We start from the raw sequence: 21,927 nt of genomic DNA on the forward strand, positions 1-21,927 counted from the left end.
AGAATTTTCCATCCGAATCAACTCCGAACTTCTCGAAATTTAATTTCGACTATGCGTACAAGCCATAATACATGAAGTGAGGCTACTCAAGGCCTCAAACCACCGAATTACGCGCTAGACCTCAAAACGACTGGTCGAGTCGTTACATTCTCTCGCACTTAAACATACGTTCTTCCTCGAACGTGCTAAGAACTGCTCTAGAGTTTCCCCAAAATCTTTGTTCAACACCTTGTGCACCTTCCCATGACACCACACCCCAGTTTAGCATATTAGATCGAGCCAGACTGAAGATCCTCCCTTTTATTTAGTCTATAAGCCTTAGAACCAAATTCCAACCTCCGAATTTCTCTACAAGACCTGATTCTAACATACTAACACCGTATCAATCACTACACACTGTACCAAAACATGATCATACACCTTTGCTGAATTCACACCATGCACCGTATAATTCACATGCCCATAATACATCATCCGACCACAATAGCTGAAATTTTATGAATCTGATACCGCAATACGCCTCACAACATATGGAATCCCTATTCCTACTCTCGTAATACCACCACGACAAAAGAGATGTGTAGAAACTCATAACCACCTGCCAAAACAATAAATCATGGGGTCTCTTCACCTGACAAGCACCATTACCTCATTCTGAATTGAATAACAATATTTTCTCTTTAATATACCCTACTTAACTCCGATCGCACTGATCTCAGGTCCAATAATCTCATCTCACCGAGTACAGGCTGCTCAGGTAATAGGAAATAAAGGCATAAGATACAATGGAATCAAACTGCACGAAGAGGAATCAAGAAGGGAAGTGCTCCTAATAGCCCCGTAGCCTCTCGAAGATAAGTACAAACGTCTCTGTACCGATCCACAAGACTCTACTAGACTTACTCATAACTCGTGAGACCCAAGTGAACCTAACGCTCTGATACCAATAGGCCGTGATGGCACCCAACGTCGTCGTTAGGCAAGCCCACGGTGAACTACCAAGTTAATTATGAACTTTATTATTTTCGAAATCGTGAATTTTATTAGATAAAGAAATCAACGCATTAAAAATCATGGAAAATTAAAATTTTAGTGAATAGATAATAAAAGTGTATAAATGCTAAGCAAAATCACAAACAACTTCTAGAACATCCCAAAACCTGGTGCACAAGTGCATGAGCATTTGCTAAGGAATATAATAATAATACAACATATGTCCGGAATGTAAATAAGACAGGATAAAGTAAATAGTAAGATGAAGACTCTGTGGGCTGCGATGCATAGCCTGAAATGCAGCTCACCATAAAGTTTCCTCTGCAGCTGCGCCTACGCGCCAAGATGACCACCAGATGAACATGTCAGATCCTGCACATTTAGTGTAGAAGTGCAGCATGAGTACGTAAATCAGTGCGTACCCAGTAAGTATCTAGCCTAACCACGGAGAAGTAGTGACGATGGGTCGACATCGATACTTACTAAAGGTCCAATAAAGCAATATAATAAATCATAAGCAGATATGAAGCACACATCAATAATGGGGTAAATCTGTAAGTTAGATAATCTTCTAAATATTTCTTTTAGAGGTATGAGTTTCTCAGTCTTGTATTCTACCTCAACAACTCAGATATATCAATTGCCAGAATCAAACGAATAAGGAATATCATACAAAGTGCTAGGCATTAGTGGAAAGATAATCTCGTGAATATTCGGACTGCCCGCGATATAACGTACGATTATGCCGAGGTCGTTCGGCCCGATCTAGAATAATATGTACACTGCCGAGGGCCGAGCAGAATGAACCATAGATTCATCTATTATACTGCCGAGGCATTCGGCCCGCTCCACAAGAAAGGAAGGAAGTCATCGAATTACGAGACACGTGCTTACAATATAGTAGATGAGCACAAAGTGAATATAACCTTTACCGTTTCTCCAATAACTTGCCAAACAACTCAAGGTGATAAGGCTCGATTTAACACACACACATACATAATATATATATATATATATATATATATATATATATATATATATATATATATATTTCCAAATCAATTTTAATTATAAATTCAATTAATTAATCCAGCAGAGTGAGTTCAAGTAATTCACATATTACATGATAATGTCCCGAGTCTACCCGGACATAAACATGCTTTATCTATGTACGGACTCTCGTCACCTTTTGCATACGTAGTACCCAAAACTAGTAGCACATAACAATTATTTCACCTAGGGGGTAGTTTCCCCCTCACAAGGTTTTAGACATGAGACTTATCTCGTTCCAAAGTTCCACAACAGGCTCCAACGCCACTCTAACACCTCAAACCGATGCCCGTCGACCCAAAGCTAGTCAACCAATCATGAAAACCAATACCAATATACTCCAACATCACAATTAATCTATTTGTAACACCTCCCAACTCGGCTCAAAAAGTCAACAAAGTCAACCCTTGGGCCCACGTGCCCGGATTCCGAAAATATTCGAAGATATACATTACCCATAACATTACAAACTCAAATATATTATTTATTCCTAATTCCATTTCTAAAACCGTGGTCAAAATCCAAAATTTTCAATTCTAGGTTTTTGTCTTAAAATCTCATAATTTCAACGAATTTTCATGTTTAAATCCTTATGAAATCCTTGAAATTAACTTACAATACGTGGGAAGTACTTACCTTGCAATAGATGATGAGAATCCCCTCTTGAAGAGATCCAAAAATCTCCCAAACCAAATAAAAATGTGGGAGAAATGGGCTAAGTCTCGAATTAAAAGCACCCCACTGCCCAGCAACTTTCGCATTTGCGGTCCACCAATCGCACCTACGACTCCGCACCTGCGGAACAATCCATCGCAGGTGCGGTCCCCTCTAAGACCAGCTATCCTCGCTTCTACAGAAAAATGCTCGCTCCTGCGAGGCTTCACCAGCCTGCCCGCTCCGCTTCTATGGAAGGTTTGGTCGCGCCAGCGGTTGCGCACCTGCACTCAGGCCTTCGCATCTGCAGAAGGCCATACCTCTCCTCCTGCGACAAAATCCTTTGTAGGTGCGATTGCACCAGACCTGGTGCACTTCAGCAGTTCCCCAAGTCCAAACTCATCCCGATTTCCAATCTGAATCACCCCCGAGGCCCCTGGTACCCCCCATCCAAGCACACCAACACATCCCAAAATGCGATAAGAACTTAGTCAAAGCCTCAAATCATGTCAAACAACATCAAAATCATGAATCGACTCCAAAATATTTCTTTTAACTTTCCAACCTTCAAACTTAGCTGAACGCGTCCTAATTACACTTAATCATCCCGGAATGACGCCAAACTTTACGTGCAAGTCAAAAATCACTATATGAACCTATTCCAAGGCTCAAAACCCCAAACACACATCGATAGCCCCAAAGTCCACTTTAAATCAACTTAAGAAATTCTTAAACCTTCAAAATGCCAACTTTCCATATTAAGCGCCAAAATGCTCTCGGACCACCTGATACTCAATCCGAACATACGCCCAAGTCCAAAATCATCATACGAACCTATTGAAACCTCCAAATCTCGATTCCTAGGTAGTTTACTCAAAAGTCAAACCTTAGTCAACTCTTCCAACTTAAAGCATCCGTAATGCGAATTTTCCATCCAAATCAACTCCAAACTTCCAGAAATTCAATTCCGACATGTGTACAAGCTATAATAAATAAAGTAAGGCTACTCAATGCCTCAAATAGCCGAACGATGCACTAGAGCTCAAAATGACCGACCGGTTCGTTACATTACGAAAGCTAGAACTCAACACAAATGAGCGACTAGCTCGTCTACGAAATTTTGGACAACACCTCCCCTTATTCTTTTTCACTTTCCTCAAATAAAACAACACAACAAACAATATATAAATAGGCTCATTCTCGAGTAACCCAACCACAATTTCAATTTAGAAATATGCTCACTACAAACCAATAATGGCACGGCAACACTAACAACAAATGAGCATTAAACTCGGTTCTACAATATCAACAACACTTCTCCAAGCCTTCTCTTCAACCATAATAGCAATAGTATTATTAAGTTATTTCTACTGATTTTCAGCCATAAAACATCAAGATTTCAACTCCAAAATAGTCCAGCAATTACAACACTTCAACATGAAGTTCAACCTACTTCACAAGTTTCTTTTATCAAACCAACCAGATATATATAGATGATCTTAAATACATATAGGAGAAGTTGAACCTTACCTTGGCAACAAGAATACTCGTCCAACTAAGTTTTACTTCAAGTTTAAGTAAGTTCTTTACCCCAAACAACAAAATAGAAAGATAACTAGGTGATCTTGATCTTCCAAGAGAGAAATCACCTTACCAACTTGTGGATTTGGTCTTGAACCCTAGGATAACGTTGAGAGAGGTTTTGGGATGATATTTTGGAGCTTCTTCACATTGCAATAGATGGAGAGAGATTCTAAATTATTCTCTAAGTGAAATATAGATATATCTATGTATATATAGCCCTACTAATGGGCTTGGACAGATGGGTTTGGCTGCCTATCTCTATCCTTTCCCTTTCCCTTTTAATTTTGTCCACAAACTCTAAGTAGGTGATGCACCTACTTAATCAAGTAGGTGATGCACCTACTTAATCAAGTAGGTGATACATGTTGGTTCTTTTTTCTATTTTTAAACATGTGTCTCATCCTCGTTAAATAATTTAGACATGTGTTGAGTATCTCAAGAAAGTAGGATGAAAAGTAAGTTGGTGAAGCAGGCACGTCGGGTAAGCAAGCAGCTTGGTTTTATTTGTTCAAATCTCCTTTCTCACATTTAAGTGTATGTCCTTAACCTATTCGTGCATATGTTGAATGGAAATACGGGATGTAACATCATTAAATTACTTTATATACTTTCAAATAGGATCTCATTTCTGAGATTACATCAATTGACTTACGCCGTACTTTTGCGTACGAAAACATAGGGTGTAACATCATTCCCCATTTTGGAACATTTGTCTTCGAATATTGACTGATGCGTGTTACGAATACTTTAATACCGCCCTTGTTATCCAGGCCACTGTTCTATGAATAAATCCAAAGGCCAGGGCATCCCCCCCTTTAGGCCTCTCGAATGTTAAACTCCCAAAGATTTATAGAAATTTTGGTAGAGTCTCCTCTGTAACTGTACTACTTACTATCAACCTGTCACGCAACAAACCAACTAATACAAAGCCACACAGAGACACAATCACCGATAACAATGGGCTCACACGAACAATGATAGTATCTAACATAAGAATCTGGTAACATATATGCACCTAAACGATGTGATGTCTCAGTCTTATCCTCTGGAAGCAGAAACAAGTGAGGATACCTAAACTTCATATCTTCTTTAGCTTCCCAAGTCATCTCCTCCACATTCTTGTTCCTCCAAAGTACTTTAACCGAAGCTACGTCCTTAGTTCTCAATCTCTAAACCTCTCTATCTATTATAGAAATGGGAGCTTCCTCATATGATAGCTGCTCTATGACCGGGACATCATCAACTGGCACGACTCTAGAAGGATCTCCGATACACTTACGTAGCATAGACACATGAAAGACTGGATGCACAGACTCCAAGTTGGAAGGTAATGTTGGACATATTTCTATATGTTTTAATGTTATTCTACCCAAGTTTTAACCGCTTTTTGGTGCTATTTGATGTTAAAAATGTCCAACATGTGTTAATTATTGGTTTTATGACTAATTTAGTTGTGTGTGATGATTTAGGATGTTTGGAGAGCAAAATTATGAAGAAAAGATGCTCCAGCTATAGGAGAAGAGGGTGGATGCGTCGCATCCAACCTTGGAAAAAGGTCTATTTGGAGCACCCATAACAATGAAGTCTTGAGAAGGCATCCACCTTAACATCCACACCTAGGCACATCGAGGTTGAGGGAATAGAGGGTAGGCGTGAAGCATCCACCCCATCATCCGATGCTAAGAAGTTCAAGCTAAGGCGGACTCGAAGCATCCAACTCAATATCAATCCCTGAAGCTGATTTGGAAAAGGAAAGGAAAACTTTGGCCCACGACTTTTAAACGCAATATATAATCTAAAAACGCCTCTTTTAGGTCATGGAACACACTTTTTGAAGGGGATTCGGCCTAGGGAGAGCAAGGAGCCGCCATGGAGGCTGGATTTCATCTTCTTCCGCCAAACTTAGTAATTTTTATGTTTCTTTATATGATTTGTTGTTTGGCTACCATGTCTATGTGAAGCTAAACTTTACGTTCTAGGGTTGTGGTTCTTTCATGACTATTATTATTCAAATATTGATTTTCATTTCTTGATTTATCATATTAGTTTATTTATTCAATCCTACACTTAATTATTTCATTTCTTGATCACCAATTAAATACTATCTACAAATCTAGAATTGAACTCGAAAGTGGGAGTTCTAGATTGCATATAGAATTAATTAGAGCAAGTTCTTGAACATGGGCATCGGAGAATGGATTCAAAGTTAGGATAGACATATATCTGATTGCCTTGCTTGATTGATTTACAGGAATTACAAATGTGTTCTTGTAAGTTCTAATTCCATAGACATATAGGCGTTAGGTTAGCTTGAATATGCGAGTAAGAACTCGACAAATTCTTATGAGAAATATTAACATTGTCAACCAATAAACTAGATAAATTAGTTAGTCAATTCAATTGAAGAATACAATAGGAATGTTTGATAGCCCATAACCCTAGATCGTTTTCATTACATTGATAACTCTTCCTTTGTTCAAAGTTCATTATTTATTTTCTTTTTAGTTTAGTTACTTTAGCATCACTACTTTTGGGTTTCATCCTTGTTTAGATAATTATGATAGTCTAATCTAGTTAATAGTTGATAACAAGTCCTCGTGGTATCGACACTCTATCTTATCACTTTATTACTTGACGACCGCGTATACTTGCGTGTGCGTTTGTCCGCAACAGAAGGAAAGTCTAACTCATATGCTACCCATCCTACTTTGCGTATGATCTTATATGGTCCAATGTACCGAGGGCTAAGTTTGCCTTTCTTACTGAATCTCATAACGCCTTTCATCGGTGATACCTTTAGGAATACCTAGTCATCTACCTGAAACTCCAAGTCTCGTCATCGATTATCTGCATAAGACTTCTGACGGCTCTGAGATGCTAATAGACTTTCTTGTATAAGCTTAATCTTCTCGACTACTTGTTGTACCAACTTTGGTCCTACTAACTTAGTTTCCCCAACATCGAACCATCCGATAGGCGACCTACACTTCTGTCCGTAAAGAGCTTCGCATGGAGCTATCTGAATGCTGGAATGATAGCTATTATTATACGTGAACTCAATAAGTGGCAGATGATCATCCCAGCTACCCCTGAAGTCTATCACACAAGACCGTAACATATCCTCAAGTGTTTGAATAATATGCTCAGTCTGAACATCTGTCTGAGGATGAAATGTTGTGCTAAGACTTATCTGAGTCCCCAATCCTTTCTGGAAGGACCTCCAAAAATTAGCTGTAAACTGAGCACCTCTATCTGAGATAATAGACATAGGGACACCATGAAGTCGTACTATCTCCTTAATGTAAAGCCTTGCATAATCCTGTGTTGAATAAGTAGTCATGACAGGTAGAAAATGGGCTAATTTTGTAAGTCTATCAACAATCACCCATATAGAATCGAACTTACGCTGGGTATGAGGTAAGTCTACGATGAAATCCATATTAATTACTTCCCATTTCCAAGTCGGAATCTCTATAGCCTGCAATAATCCACCGGGTTTCTGATGCTCAATCTTAACCTACTGAGAATTAGGGCACTGAGTAACAAACTCTGCTATATCCTTCTTCATTTCATCCCACCAGTATATTTTCATGATATCATGATACATCTTCGTCACTCCTAGATGAATAGAATAATGAGAATAGTGAGTTTCTCTCATAACCTGTCGGCACAGCCCTGCAACATTAAGGACACATAATCGACCTCGATATCTGAGCACTCCATCTCCTATAATCTCAAATGGTGTCTTCTCCTTCTAAGGGTCTATATCTATGTAATGAGCTAACATAGGATCCTCATACTGGCGTTCCTTTACTTTAGTTACTAAAGAGGATGTTGTCGTATCCTACATAGTAACTCTGGTATCACTTGAATCCAGTAATCAAACTCCACGACTTGCTAGCTGATGAATCTCATGGGCAATCTCACTCTTCTCTGGATGTAAATATGACAGGCTACCCATAGATCTACGACTGAGGGCGTCGGCTACTACATCCTCCTTCCCTGGATGGTATAAAATATCAACATCATAGTCTTTCAGTAGCTCCAACCATTGCCTCCGACAAAAATTCAATTCCTTTTGCTTGAAGATATACTGAAGGCTCTTATGATCCATATAGATATCAACATGAATGCCATACAAATAGTGCCTCCACATCTTTAGTGCATGAATCATCGTGGCTAACTCTAAATCATGGGATATTCTCGTGTTTTCTTAGTTGTCTAGAAGCATAAACGACAACCTTACCATGCTGCATCAATACAAAACCCAATCCAATGCCCGAAGCATCACAATAGATAGCATAACCATCGGTTCCCTCTGGGAGTGTCAAAATCGGTACCGAAGTCAATCTGTCCTTCAATGCCTGGAAACTCCGTTCACAAGCATCACTCCGCTGATACTTAGCTGCATTCTGAGTCAACTTTGTCAATGGTGTTGAAAGAGAAGAAAAACCCTCAACAAATCTCCCGTAGTAACCTGCCAAACCCAAGAAGCTACGAACCTCCGTCGGTGTCGTGGGTCTAGGCCAAGTCTTCACTGCCTCAATATTCTGGGTATCAACCCGGATACCTTCACCTGAAATAATATGCCTAAGGAAAGCTACATAATTCAACTAGAATTCACATTTAGAGAATTTTGTGTACAACTTCCTTTTTTATAGAACTCTAAGCACAATACGCAAATGATCTGTATGCTCAACCCTTGAACGAGAATAAACCAAGATATCATCTATAAATACAATCACGAATAGATCTAGAAAAGGTTTGAATACACGGTTCATCAAGTCCATGAATACTGCTGGGCATTAGTCAAACCGAACGACATAACACAAAACTCAAAGTGCCCGCATCTGGTCCTAAATGTTGTTTTCCGAATATCTTTCTCTTTAACCCTTACCTGATGGTACCGAACCTCAAGTCTATCTTCAAGAAACACTTGGCACCCTGCAACTGATCAAATAAATCATCAATCCTCGGGAGTGGGTACTTATTCTTGATCGTCACCTTATTCAACTACCTTTAATCAATACACATCCGCAATGAACTATCTTTGTTTCTCACAAATAACATATGTGCTCCCCACGGTGATGTACTGGGTCTGATAAAGCCTTTTTTAAGCAAATACCTCAGTTGTTCTTTTAATTATATCAGCTTTGCAAGTGCCATTTTATAAGGAGAAATAGATATCGGCTGAGTATCTAGTAATATGTCTATAGCAAACTCAATCTCCCACTCTGGTGGAAGGCCTAGAAGCTCATCAGGAAAAACATCAGGAAACTCATTAACCATAGGGATAGATTGAAGGGTCGGTGACTCTGCTTTCACATCCTGTACCCGTACTAAGTGATAAATATATCCCTTTATGATCTTCTTTCTTGCCTTGAGATAGAAAATGAACCTACCTCTCAACGATGCAGTATTACCTTTCTACTCTAGAAATGGCTCCCCTGGAAACTATATTCGAACCATCTTTGATCTACAATCAACGTTAGGATAACAAGAAGCCAACCAATCCATACCCATTATAACATCAAATTCTACCATATCCAACTCAACCAAGTCTGCTACTGTAGAACGACTATGAACTACTGCTATACAATCTCTATATACCCATCTAGCTATCACTGGATCCCCAATAGGTGTAGACACCTCAAAAGGTTTAATCAACTCAAGTTCTATCACAAACTTACTAGCAACCAATAGAGTGACATACTATAAGGTGAAACCTGGATTAATCAATGCATATACATCATATGAGGAGACTGATAATATACCTGTAACAACATCAGGAGGCGACTCCTGATCCTGTCAACCTGCTAATGCATAGATGCGGTTCTAACAACCGCTCGAGCTAGATGCTCCACCTCTGCCTTTAACACGACCGACTGGTGCTTGTGAACCTTGGCAGGGGGTGTACTGATGATGATGATCCAGCTACAGATCCCATTGGTTGAACTATACCTGCACCACCTCTCGTCAGACAATCTCTCATAACGTGGCCTGGATAACCACAAGTATAATAAACACCCAAGCCAACAAGGCACTGCCCAACATGGTGCTTACCACACTGAGCACATCGTGGCAAGGGAGGCCTCATCTGACTTGACTCACCCCTATACTGAGAACTAGAGGCCATGAAACTCTAACAGGTCCCTGAATATGTGGAATGATCAAATCCCCTACCAGCGAACTGAGGGGGTGCCCTAGCCGATGGCTGGGGTGGATAACTCGGGTACTGCTGTCTCTGAACACCTCGAAGCTCACTAGAAGGACCTGAAAATATCGCTCTCTTATTCTGTCCCCTATCATGCTCATGATCGGCCCTCTGCTTCTTCTTACGCTCATCTACACCCTGAGCGTATGCCTGAATACGAGAAATATCCATACCTGGCTGAAGTGAGACCAACATACATTCATTAAGCAAGTGTGGCTCCAACCCCATCATGAACCAGTGAACCCTATCATCCATCTTAGCTACAATAGTGGGAGAATACCTAGCCAATGAATCAAACTGAAGGCTGTACTCCTGGACACTCATATTACCCTGCCGAATGGTCAAGAACATATGAACTCTAGCTCATCTAAGCTCTGGTGGAAAATAATGATGAAGAAAAGCCTCTGTAAACTCCTGCCATACTGTTGGAGGGGTATCCTCACCTCTGGACAATTCCCAAGACTCGTACCAATTAACTACAACATCCCGAAGTCTATAGGAAGCTAGTTCAACTAATTTAGTCTCAGTGGCCTTCATTACCCTCAAAGTCCTCTGTATCCTATCGATAAATACCCGAGGGTCCTCATTTGGATCTGCCCAGTGAATACCGGGGGGTCTAAATTAATGAAGTCCTGAACCCTCGCACTGGTGGCCCTATCTGTATTACCAATACCTACCTCCTAGCGCCGAGCCTGTGCAGCCACTAATTGAGTCAATAGCTGAATAATATCTCTCGTCTACTGGCCCGGTGCATCTGGATGAGGAGCTGGGGTTACTGGGGCGGGCGCTAGAGTTGGTGCCCCTCAGAGATCCTCTAGAGAGGGTGGGGTATGTGAAGTCTGAGATAGAGTCTCACTCTAAGACTCTCCCCGAGCCCTGGTAACTCGTGGCGCTCGACTCGTAGTTTCATCAGCCACAAACATAGATTTGCCCTTCTGGGCGACTGTAGCCTTCTTAGGCATTGCTGAAAACATAACATATTATTAGGAAAATGAATCCTTATACCGCACGATCTAAGATAAGAGGGAGGATACCATCCTATATGTAACACCCCGGAAAATTTTGAAGTATTTCAGTGTAAAGCCCAGTAAATTTCGCAAGTGAATTCAAGGTTTTGTGGTGCCGGAGTAGGCTTACGTGTTTGAGGATGGTATAAAATCTTCGAGGCGAGCAAGCTCGCTGCGGTTCGGACTTTTTGGGTTGAACAATGCACCGAAAAGTAAAGGAAAATTTTTGGCGGAAAAGCGCGTTAATGTGGTCCATTATGCGACTGCATAATCACTCCGCGGGCCGCATAATGGCCGCAGAAGTGAGCAGGAGAAGGGCCAGTCTGGGGACAATTATGCGGTCGGCTATGCGACCGCATAACTGTTATGCGGTGCATTATGCGATCGCATAACAGTTATGCAGACCGCATAGTGATCGCATACACATGCAGCTTTTTGATTGTTTTGGTCTGTAATTATGCGATCGATATGCGGTCGCATATGCGACCGCAGAACTTGTTCCGGAGCTCCATTTTTGGGTTTTTAAAACCCGACCCTACTTCGTTAAATACACGTTTTGGGTCATTTTTGAGCAAAAACTCTGATGTTTTAGAGAGAAGGGAGAGTATTTTAGAGAGAGGAAAACCCTAGGCTAATTATTCATCAAGTCTTGCTCAAATCGTGGAAGATTAACAAGGAAAAACCCACAAGTTATTCAGCTAAGAGGTAAGGTTCCATACCCTAGTTTTCAATTTCGAATTTGGGTAGAAGATGGTTGATTAGGAGTATGATTCATGGGTATGAGATTATTATTTATACATGCATGTACCAATAAGAATTGTGGGAAGATTGTTGAGGTGAAATAAGTAAGGATTGGGTTGTGGAGTGAAGGAAATCTTGTAGAAGAACTTTGTGGTTAAATTTGCACACCTAGTGTCTAATAAAATGCTCAAATGAGCTGAGACCATGAATATCTTCCTAATTATGGTTCAATTTTGTTATGTCTCAAAATAGATCGGGATTGCTAAGAATTTCGGATAATTCTAGAGTTAAGGAAGCTCGATTGAGGTATGTTGGCTAAACTTTCTCTCTTGGAATTGAATTTCATAATGTTTCTGTAAGTTTCAAAGTATGGGTTGCGTATTAAAAGGTTATGGCTTTGAGTCGTGTTTTCAATGAAAGATAGTATGCCAAGTTGTGTGAGAAAATCTCAATATTATTAAGACTCTTAATTGCTCGTATGTGTACCTAAAGTCTTGATTTGGAAATATCTTATTGTTGATAATCTATAAAGATGGTTTGAAGTGAAATAAGTTAATTGGGGGTATAGAGTGTGGCCAACGTGCCAAGAATTTAAGTTATGATTGTGTCTAGTAGTGCAAATGATTTGAGAATATGCGATAAAGAATATGAAATGAGCCTCGACTCAACTGTGTTAAAAGTGATTTGGAAAATAGAATTTGCCTAAGAGCTTTTGTACTGAATTCATGCCCATTAGTGGCTGCTTTAACTAATACTTTGCTTTATAAATATATCTAGTGTGATTCGAGTTCTATATACTCATGTGTTGAACTGGTACATTGTCATTGCTAGGGAAGAGCATTGTAAGAATAAATGGTGTATTGATTGTTTATGATTTTCATGTGTGTTTCTATTGTTGGATGGTATGACTCATTCTTTGGGAAGAAACCATTTGTGTTTGAAGTTTCCATTTCAAAAGGATTTGAAGTATATGATTTCTGAAATATCCTATATGTTGATACTTGATGGTGATCTTTGAAATTAAAAGAGGTGAAAGTGTGGAATATGAAATACGGCCATCGTGCCAGGAATAAAGAATCTTGTGAATGGACTAATGAGCCAAGGAAATATTGTCATTGTGAATGACTAGAAATACTAATAAGAATTCATACAATGTGAAAGATGTTGAGGTGAGTACAATTGTATTTATGATATTTCTGTTTGCAAATCAAATCAAAACTATTTTGGGAGCATCATTAGCAATACCGAGGAAGGGTGGGTCATAAGGCCCACACCTGAAACTACACATGCCGGTGTAGGGGTGGATTGTGATTATTCCCCCAATTTGGGATGAAATTGGAACCTTTGGGAAATTGTGATATTATTTCCCTTAATTGGGATGAAACTGGAATCTTTGTGGATTGGAAAAGTCAACCCACACGGCATATGTGGGAAGGCGGCCTAGCTGATCGGGTGGAGATCAGACGCCATATTGCGCATATGGTGGTACTTCTCTTGGTAACAACTTTCTTTCGCATCACATGTCAAGCTACATTGTTCGTGGGGAGATGGCCTAGCCGATCGGGAGTGATCGGACTCCGTACTAACAAAGACGGTGGTATATCAGTGCTAATGATCTCCCAACCAAAATTATATATGAAGTTCATATTTTGAAAATTATTATGTATTAACTGGACGTTTGGTTATTGTTGATTGTGACTTGCTGTTTCTATGTGTTGCCTTTTCTTATATGGGCATTCTATTTTGAAAGAGGATTTTTAGCTATACATACTGGTGCTATTCGACAGTACTAACGTCCCTTTTGCCGGGGGTCCTGCATCTTTAATGGATGCAGGTAGTTTTTCAGCAGGCGGCATTGATAAGTGATAGCAGTACACTCTTTTCAGCTGATTTGGTAATCCCCACTTTATTTCGGGGTCATGTATCTTTTGTTTCTCATGTACAGTGTTTTGAGGTATAGCCGGGGCCTTGTTACCGGAATTTCCATATCACTCTTCTATTGTATTTAGAGGCTCCGTAGACAGGTTGTGGATTATGGTTGATGTTGGGAATTGAACTAGAAATGTTGGTACTTGGAAATTATATTTTTCATTAATTCTATAAACTCGTAATGTTTTGGAAATTATGAATGAAGCTACTAATGGGAGTGAAAAGGAAGTTGTTAATAAAAATCTTTTCAGTGATTGATTAATGGAGTACATCTCCTCTTTATTCATAGATGAGTTTGGGTAGAAGGAAGTCTAATAGGCTTGCTCGGCCGGGTTCTCTCGGTTGACCACCGGTCGCGTTCCCTGAGTTTGGGGCGTGACACCATATGTCCTGCAGCCTACTTTTTATAAGTGTGGTGCATAACACACTCATAAACAAGACTCTACTAGACACGGTCTGTAGACAACTCTAGGTCAGAACTGCTCTGATACCACTTTTGTCACTACCCAAATCGATTAGCCATGACGAGTGCCTAAGTCCTACCTGTCGAACATCCCTAATCATACGTCTAAGATATAAACATGAAATAAGGGTAGGTCATGAATAACATCTGTCAATAGACTACTGAATCATGTGAATAACATACGTGAAGAAACATGCCCAAAAGACATATATACATATACATGCAGAATACGGTAGGGCGAGTTGACAAGGTCACACACTATCCAACTATACATGACTATCTACAGACCTCTAATAGAGTGTACAACTATATAAGGATGGGACTGGGCCCTGTCATACCCATATATGTATACAAAAATATCGTACCAAAACCCAATAGCAGCTCCAGATCAAATGGAGCACACCAACTCTCGCTGAGCAAGGATCCTAAGAAGGGGGACCATCAACCTGCACCTGCGGGCATGAAACGTAGGCCCCCAGGAAATAGGAGCGTCAGTATGAATAATGTACCGAGTATGTACGACATGAAAATAATATGGAGTAAAGGACTCAACATGTAAGTCTAAATAGCTCTATGAATGATGAAACATTTATGATGTCATGCATATGTGTATAAATATCATATTATGCATAGGTATTTGTGTATATAACATCGTCAATCCTCTGAGGGACTCCCATCATATCATCTCGGCCTCAGTGGAAGAAATCGTCAACGTATACCAGCTGATCAGGTGGTGGTGCATATATAACGCCGTAACCTTTCCCCATACCCCATATATATATAATATACGCGTATATAATGCCATATGGTCATGGGTCAATATACATGTATAAATGAATGCAATGCATACAGAAGTAAGTTAATAAGATCTCTCGGAAAGTAATAAGATCAATATGCCTTCGACTGATATCATGAAATAAACTTTATCAACTTACGTATTTTCTGAGACCCATGAACAAATGATATAATAATAGGACACATGGGAAATCAAGAACATAGGCAACCCTAGTACTTCTATGAATAGAGTCATTTGTGAAAGTTGGGCGTTTGCTCGTTTTGTTTGTATCATATGGATCATGCCAAAAGGAAATAAGGGATTGCCTTAACATACCTTTGTTGTTTACTTAACCACACGACGTCGGTTCAGCCCGTTAGTACTTCAATCTACAACAAACAATAAGGACCATTGTTAAGCTTACAGAAGCTAGAACTCAACACTAATGAGCGACTAGCTCGTCTATGAAATTTTGGACAGCATCTCCCCTTATTCTTTTCACTTTCCTCAAATTAAACACAACAAACAATATATAAATAAGCTCATTCTTGAATAACCCAACTAGAATTTCAATTTAGAAATATGCTCACTACAGACCAATAATGGCACGGCAACAATAACAACAAATGAGCATTAAACTCGGTTTTACAATATTAACAACACTTATCCAAGCCTTATCTTCTTCCAAACACATCAACCACAATATCAATAGTATTCTTAAGTTATTTCTACTGATTTTCAGCCATAAAACATCAAGAATTCATCTCCAAAATAGTCCAGAAACTATAACACTTCAACATGAAGTTCAACCTATTTCATAACTTTCCTTTATCAAACCAATTAGATATACATAGATGATCTTAAATACATATAGGAGAAGTTAAACCTTACCTTGGAAGAAACAATACTTGTCCAACTAATCTTTACTTCAATCTCAAATAAGCTCTTTACCCCAAACAACAAAGTAGAGAGATAACTAGGTGATCTTGATCTTCCAACAGAGAAATTACCTTACCAACTTGTGGATTTGGTCTTGAACCCTTGGATAACGTTGAGAGAGATTTTGGGATGATATTTTGGAGCTTCTTCACATTGCAATAGAGAGAGAGAGAGAGAGAGAGAGAGAGAGAGAGAGAGAGAGAGAGAGATTCTAAATTGTTCTCTAAGTGAAATAAAGATATATCTATGTATATATGGCCCTACTAATGGGCTTGGGAAGATGGGTTTGGCTGCCCATCTCTACCCTTTTCCTTTAACTTTTAATTTGGTCCACATTTTTAAGTAGGTAATGCACCGACTTGTCACCTACTTAATCAATTAGCCGATACATGTTGGTTCTTTTTTCTATTTTTAAACATGTATCTCATCCTCCTTAAATAATTTAGGCATGTGTCGAGTAGCTCAAGCAAGTAGGACGAAAAGTAAGCTGGTGAAGCAGGCATGTCGTGTAAGCAAGAAACTCGTTTTTATTTGTCCAAATCTCCTTTCTCACGTTTAAGTGCATTCGTCCTCAACCTAGTCGTGTATATGTTGAGAGGAAATACGAGATGTAATATCATTAAATTACTTTATATACTTTCGAACAAGATTTCATTTTCGAGCTTACATCAATTGACTTACGACGTACTTTTACGTACGAAAACATGCGGTGTAACATCCACTGCCCATCGATATTTCTTTGTGATCGCGGAAGAAACCTCGGGAACACGAAGGCAAAGCTCCCCCAGGACCAGGAAACCTTCATCACGAAGGTGAGGGAAGTCTCGTGATCGAGAAGGCTTGTCCTACCTGAGCACCGCGTACGCGACAATACCTTCGCGAACACGAAGTGTAATGGGTGCTGACCCCCTCCCAGGTCCCTTTCTTCTACGCGAACGCGATAGAGCCTTTGCGAATGTGTAGGCCTAGGACCTCAAACCTTCGTGAAAGCGAACGCGAAGAACAAATCAACCCACTACCCAAATCTTTCATCGCGATCGCGTGAGGACCTCTGCATTTGCGAAGAAGGAAACCAGAACCAGCAACAACTGTTTTGGACTTAGCTCCGGGAGATCCGAAACATACTTGAGCCACCCGGGACCCCGCCCAATATCACCAACAAGTCCATAAACATAGTATGGACCTGCTCGAACCCTCGGAACACTTAAAACAACATCGAAACCAAGAATCACACCCTAAGACCAAATTGAATGAACTTATGAACTTCAAACTTTTCAGCTAACTCCGAACATGCCGAATCATACTGAGACAACTCGGATTGACACCAAATTTTGTGTACAAGTCATAAATCACCATGCGGACCTATTCCCAAGATTAGAATCCTAAACGGACCTCGATAACACCAAAGTCTACTCCAAACCAAATTTAAAGAACTAGAAAACCTTCAATGTGCCAATTTTCAACATTAAGCACCAAAACGCTCCCGGGTCATCCGAAACCCGATCCGCACACACGACCAAATCCAAAATCATCATACGAACCTATTGGAATCATCAAATCCTAGTTCCGAGGTCGTTTATTAAAACTGTTGACTTATTTCAAACTTAGCCATCTTAGGCCACTATCAAGGAACTAAGTGTTCCGATTTCAACCCGAACCCTTCCAAACCTAAACCAACCATCCCCGCAAGTCATAAAATAACAAAAGCACATACATGGAGTTTAAATTAGGGGAATGGAAACCTAGAAAGCAAAACGACCGGTCAGGTCATTACACTTGTGGTCTTAAAAGCTTAAGGGGTAAAAGTTTTGCGGGGCCATGATATTTGTATTGTTATAAAACCTTCTCATTAAGGGTAAAAAATATAAAATGAAGAGTTTAAAGTTGAATTATTTTCAATTAAAAAATATGTCATTCTTTTTGGAACGAGCTTATAAGAAAAGTGTGTCATCTAAATTGAAACAGAGGGAATATCTCATAATTATCACAAAAATCTTATTCATGCTTGACTTTTAGCAAATGCAAATAGAGAAGAGAAGACAATTATTCATCCTATCATTCCAGAATCTAGGTGTTTAATCAAGACAAAAGTTTCTCCTTAAACATGTTCATTTGTTAACGCCAAGTCTAATTTATGTTAGGCAGTGGAATCTATAGGCATGATTTATAGAAAAGATTTATCTATAACATAACTTTGTATCACTCTTAATTATATAGGAGATGATATTCTGCAATCACAGCTCAAAGCAACAAGGGAGGTAGGAACAAAGTTATTATCAACCTTCAAGTTGATTCACAGGCTTGGATACATGATTCCACAATAACTAAGAAAATTTGACTAACACATATTGTGCTTATACACCTTATCACATATACAAACTTTGTTAGAATCGTGTTTAGGACCTTACACCTTCATGAACTTGATCTTAACAAACGAAAATCAATTGTCAGCATGTTATTATGTAAAGAATCAGTTAAACATTCAATTTCCTAAAGCGTGATATTTGCATAGGTATTGAAGGACAAAATTCACTTGCAAACAACTCCTACTGCCTAAGTCCCTAAACCTTAATAAAGAATTCTTTAGAACATTTTAAGACATATATGGAATTAAAGAATTAAGGCATATGATGATTCCATTCTAGGATTAGCCAAACATAATTCCCACAAAATAGTTATTCTTCACTACATCTATGGCATACATTCAACTTAAAGTATAAACATCACTGGACATGAAAAGAAAAGGAAGGAAGAAAGTGAAGAAGGCAACTAACCTTATGCTGAGCAGCAAACTAGGGCTAGAACAAGATTGTCAAAGATCCGTCTCCAAAATCGAACCCAGAACTCAAGCTCGACCGAATTTGAAAACAACAAAAAGAAAAATAAGTTAGAGCTGAGAGATTGAGAGTGTTTTAAAGTGAGTTAGTAAGTTTCAGTTGTGGTATCTAGATGTCAGTGAAAGTCATGAACTCCGGTATTTATAGCCATAGTTGTGGCTCACCAGAACTCGGGTTTTGAATTTTAAAAAGTGACGGTTCTCTAAAATTGAAAGAAGAAGGGGGAGGCAGAAGAAAAAGATTATTTGAGATTGAAGAAACTCACCTTTTCAGATGCCTAGGAGAGATTGATGTTAGGAAGAGGGAACCATTAGGCTTAGATCTCCGCAGAGAGAGTTGAATCTCCACTGGTCTGAGATGCTCTGAGTCCTGAAGATGCTATGACTCGCCTGTTCTTGCGGATATTTCCCCATGCGACCTCTGGATCTTCAAGATCCTTACATGGTTAACCGAATGACAACCACTGGAAGTTCAGAGATTTCTGATGATCTCAGAAATATGACGAGGCGAGGGAGAAAAGACAGGTGACATGATACTAGTGGTGATGGGAAAAGTAGGAGAGAGGAGGTCGGTCGGTGGTGGACCATCGGTAGCGGCTAGGGTTGAATGGGTAATGGGGTGAGAGGAGAGAGTGAGAGAGAATGGGGGCGACACTCTGCAAGGTTATGGGGGATTAGGATTTGACCTTGGGAATAAATAGGTTTTTAATGGTTGGGTGAATGTGAGCCGTTGATCAGTTTTGATCAACAATTGGGATTTTTTGTAAAAAGAAATAGTTAAAACGATTTTTTAAAAGCTATTGAATCAAAGATGATCGGAGGGTTAGGATAATTTTAGTAAAATAAAATAGATATAAAAGGGAAAAATGTTGGTCGTTTGATGGATATGAGATCAACGGTTGGGGTTGACTATGATGAATGAATGTATTACCTGTTAAGCCGCGATTGGCACACACATTGTGGCATGGATTGATGAGATGGAAGAGGGGAGTTGGGCAGGTGAATTTCGGACCGGGTCAGTGGCTTGTTGGGACAATTTTATTTGGGCTTTTGATGGGTAGGACCAGGTGAAAAAATAGAATTAAGGATATAGCCACTTCAATTAAAAAATTATCATTTGTAGACATAGCCTATTGCGATTTTATCCCCTTTTATTATAATTAATTTAACTATACTTCTCTAATCCTAATAATTCATAATAAAGTATATTATTAATGAACTACTAAATGTGTATATATTTTCTTAGCTAATTTATATTTGAAATAATTAGTAATTTGTAGATAAATTTGGGAATTATATAACTGGCCGATTGATTAATTAATTTTAAAACAAAGGTGATTTATAACCACACTTCCAAAAATAAGTTTTACCATTATAATCATAAATATACTATTAATATTAATAACTATTATAATTGTTATTATTATTATTATTATTATTATTATTATTATTATTATTATTATTATTATTATTATTATTATTATTATTATTATTATTATTATTATAAAACATATGTAGTAGGCTATTGGAATAATTCTTTTAAAAATGGTTTAAATATACTTTATTATGTTACTGGTGATTAGGAAGCGTATTAAATTAATTAAAAAATAGAGGGTCAAAATTGGTCGTCAACACTAGGTCATCAGCAACGTCAAGAGTTGTTCTTGCTATTGCATCCCAAAATTCTACTAGCGGGGGACTCCTGAATGATGCTGGATTGGGAGGTTCCGGTATAATTGATAATTCAAATTTGCAAAACCTAACTTTTACCTTGTAGAAATAGAACGAGGAGCAAGGTGTACAAAACAAATTTCAGGAATTCCTCTCATAATCCAAGGGATTGATATGGACAAATTCTCGCAACAACCTTGTAAAGAAACTTCGGCTCTGTTACCAATTCCAAAAAGTTCAAGATGGGACGTCAAATCCCGGGTATCACGTCATAGCATATACAACAGGAATCAAAAGAAATGACTTGCTAAAATAAGAGATTGAATTAGTTCTCGTGAAGAAATACAGAGAAACACTCATGAAATAAGCATTAACTCGGTATTCTCTACTATCCAAAAATTTAATTAACTCTTTTGCAGAACTTGCCAAAGTATTTATCAAGGAACATACTAGAGCACAAAAACTTGAATAGCGAATGGAGGATATCTTCAAGATCCAGCAAGAAACACTGAGTTACTCCGGGAATTCGTTAATCAGTTTTAGAGAGAAATGATGTTGTTACCTCCGGCTCGTGACAATTAGGAAACAATAGCTTCTTCTAAGAACCTCAGTGAAAGAAGTTCTGAAGCTGCTAGGAGGTTGAAGGAGAGTCTACGAGAATTTCCACCGACAACTTTGAATGATATGTACAACGGATATGCACCAAACTCTGAATAGAAGAAGATATAATAAGTCATTCTAACAAATTGGGATAGCCGATGACCTACTCAATATTACAGCATCGGTTCACAGCAAGGAAAAGAATTACATACACCTAGAATTGGAGATTATAACTGTCACGATCCAGAATTCCCACCATCAGGACCGTGATGGCACCTAACATTTCACTTGCTAGGCAAGCCAATGATAGAGATTATTAAGCCAAATTCTTATACATTTCAATTATTACCAGTAAATAAGCTATAACAAGGTAAAAAGAAAAGCACGGAAATCCATAATAACTTTAATGCTTATACACAACTACCCAGAAAATGGTGTCATAATCCACGGACTACTAAGATTTAGCTACAG

At 38.9% G+C, this 21,927-nt stretch overlaps 1 long non-coding RNA gene across 1 annotated transcript; it reads right to left on the minus strand.

Annotated features, from left to right (window-relative positions):
- Nucleotides 1-1,071: 1,071 nt before the first annotated feature.
- On the minus strand, nt 1,072-19,845 carry LOC104096215 (uncharacterized). Its single transcript, XR_011414684.1, has 3 exons — nt 19,124-19,845; nt 15,747-15,799; nt 1,072-1,365 (listed from the first exon to the last, which is right to left on the minus strand). It is a non-coding gene; the product is annotated as an uncharacterized lncRNA (long non-coding RNA).
- Between the last annotated feature and the right edge of the window lie 2,082 nt (nt 19,846-21,927).

Source organism: Nicotiana tomentosiformis, chromosome 3 (assembly GCF_000390325.3).
Source record: "Nicotiana tomentosiformis chromosome 3, ASM39032v3, whole genome shotgun sequence".
Classification (NCBI taxonomy): domain Eukaryota; kingdom Viridiplantae; phylum Streptophyta; class Magnoliopsida; order Solanales; family Solanaceae; genus Nicotiana; species Nicotiana tomentosiformis.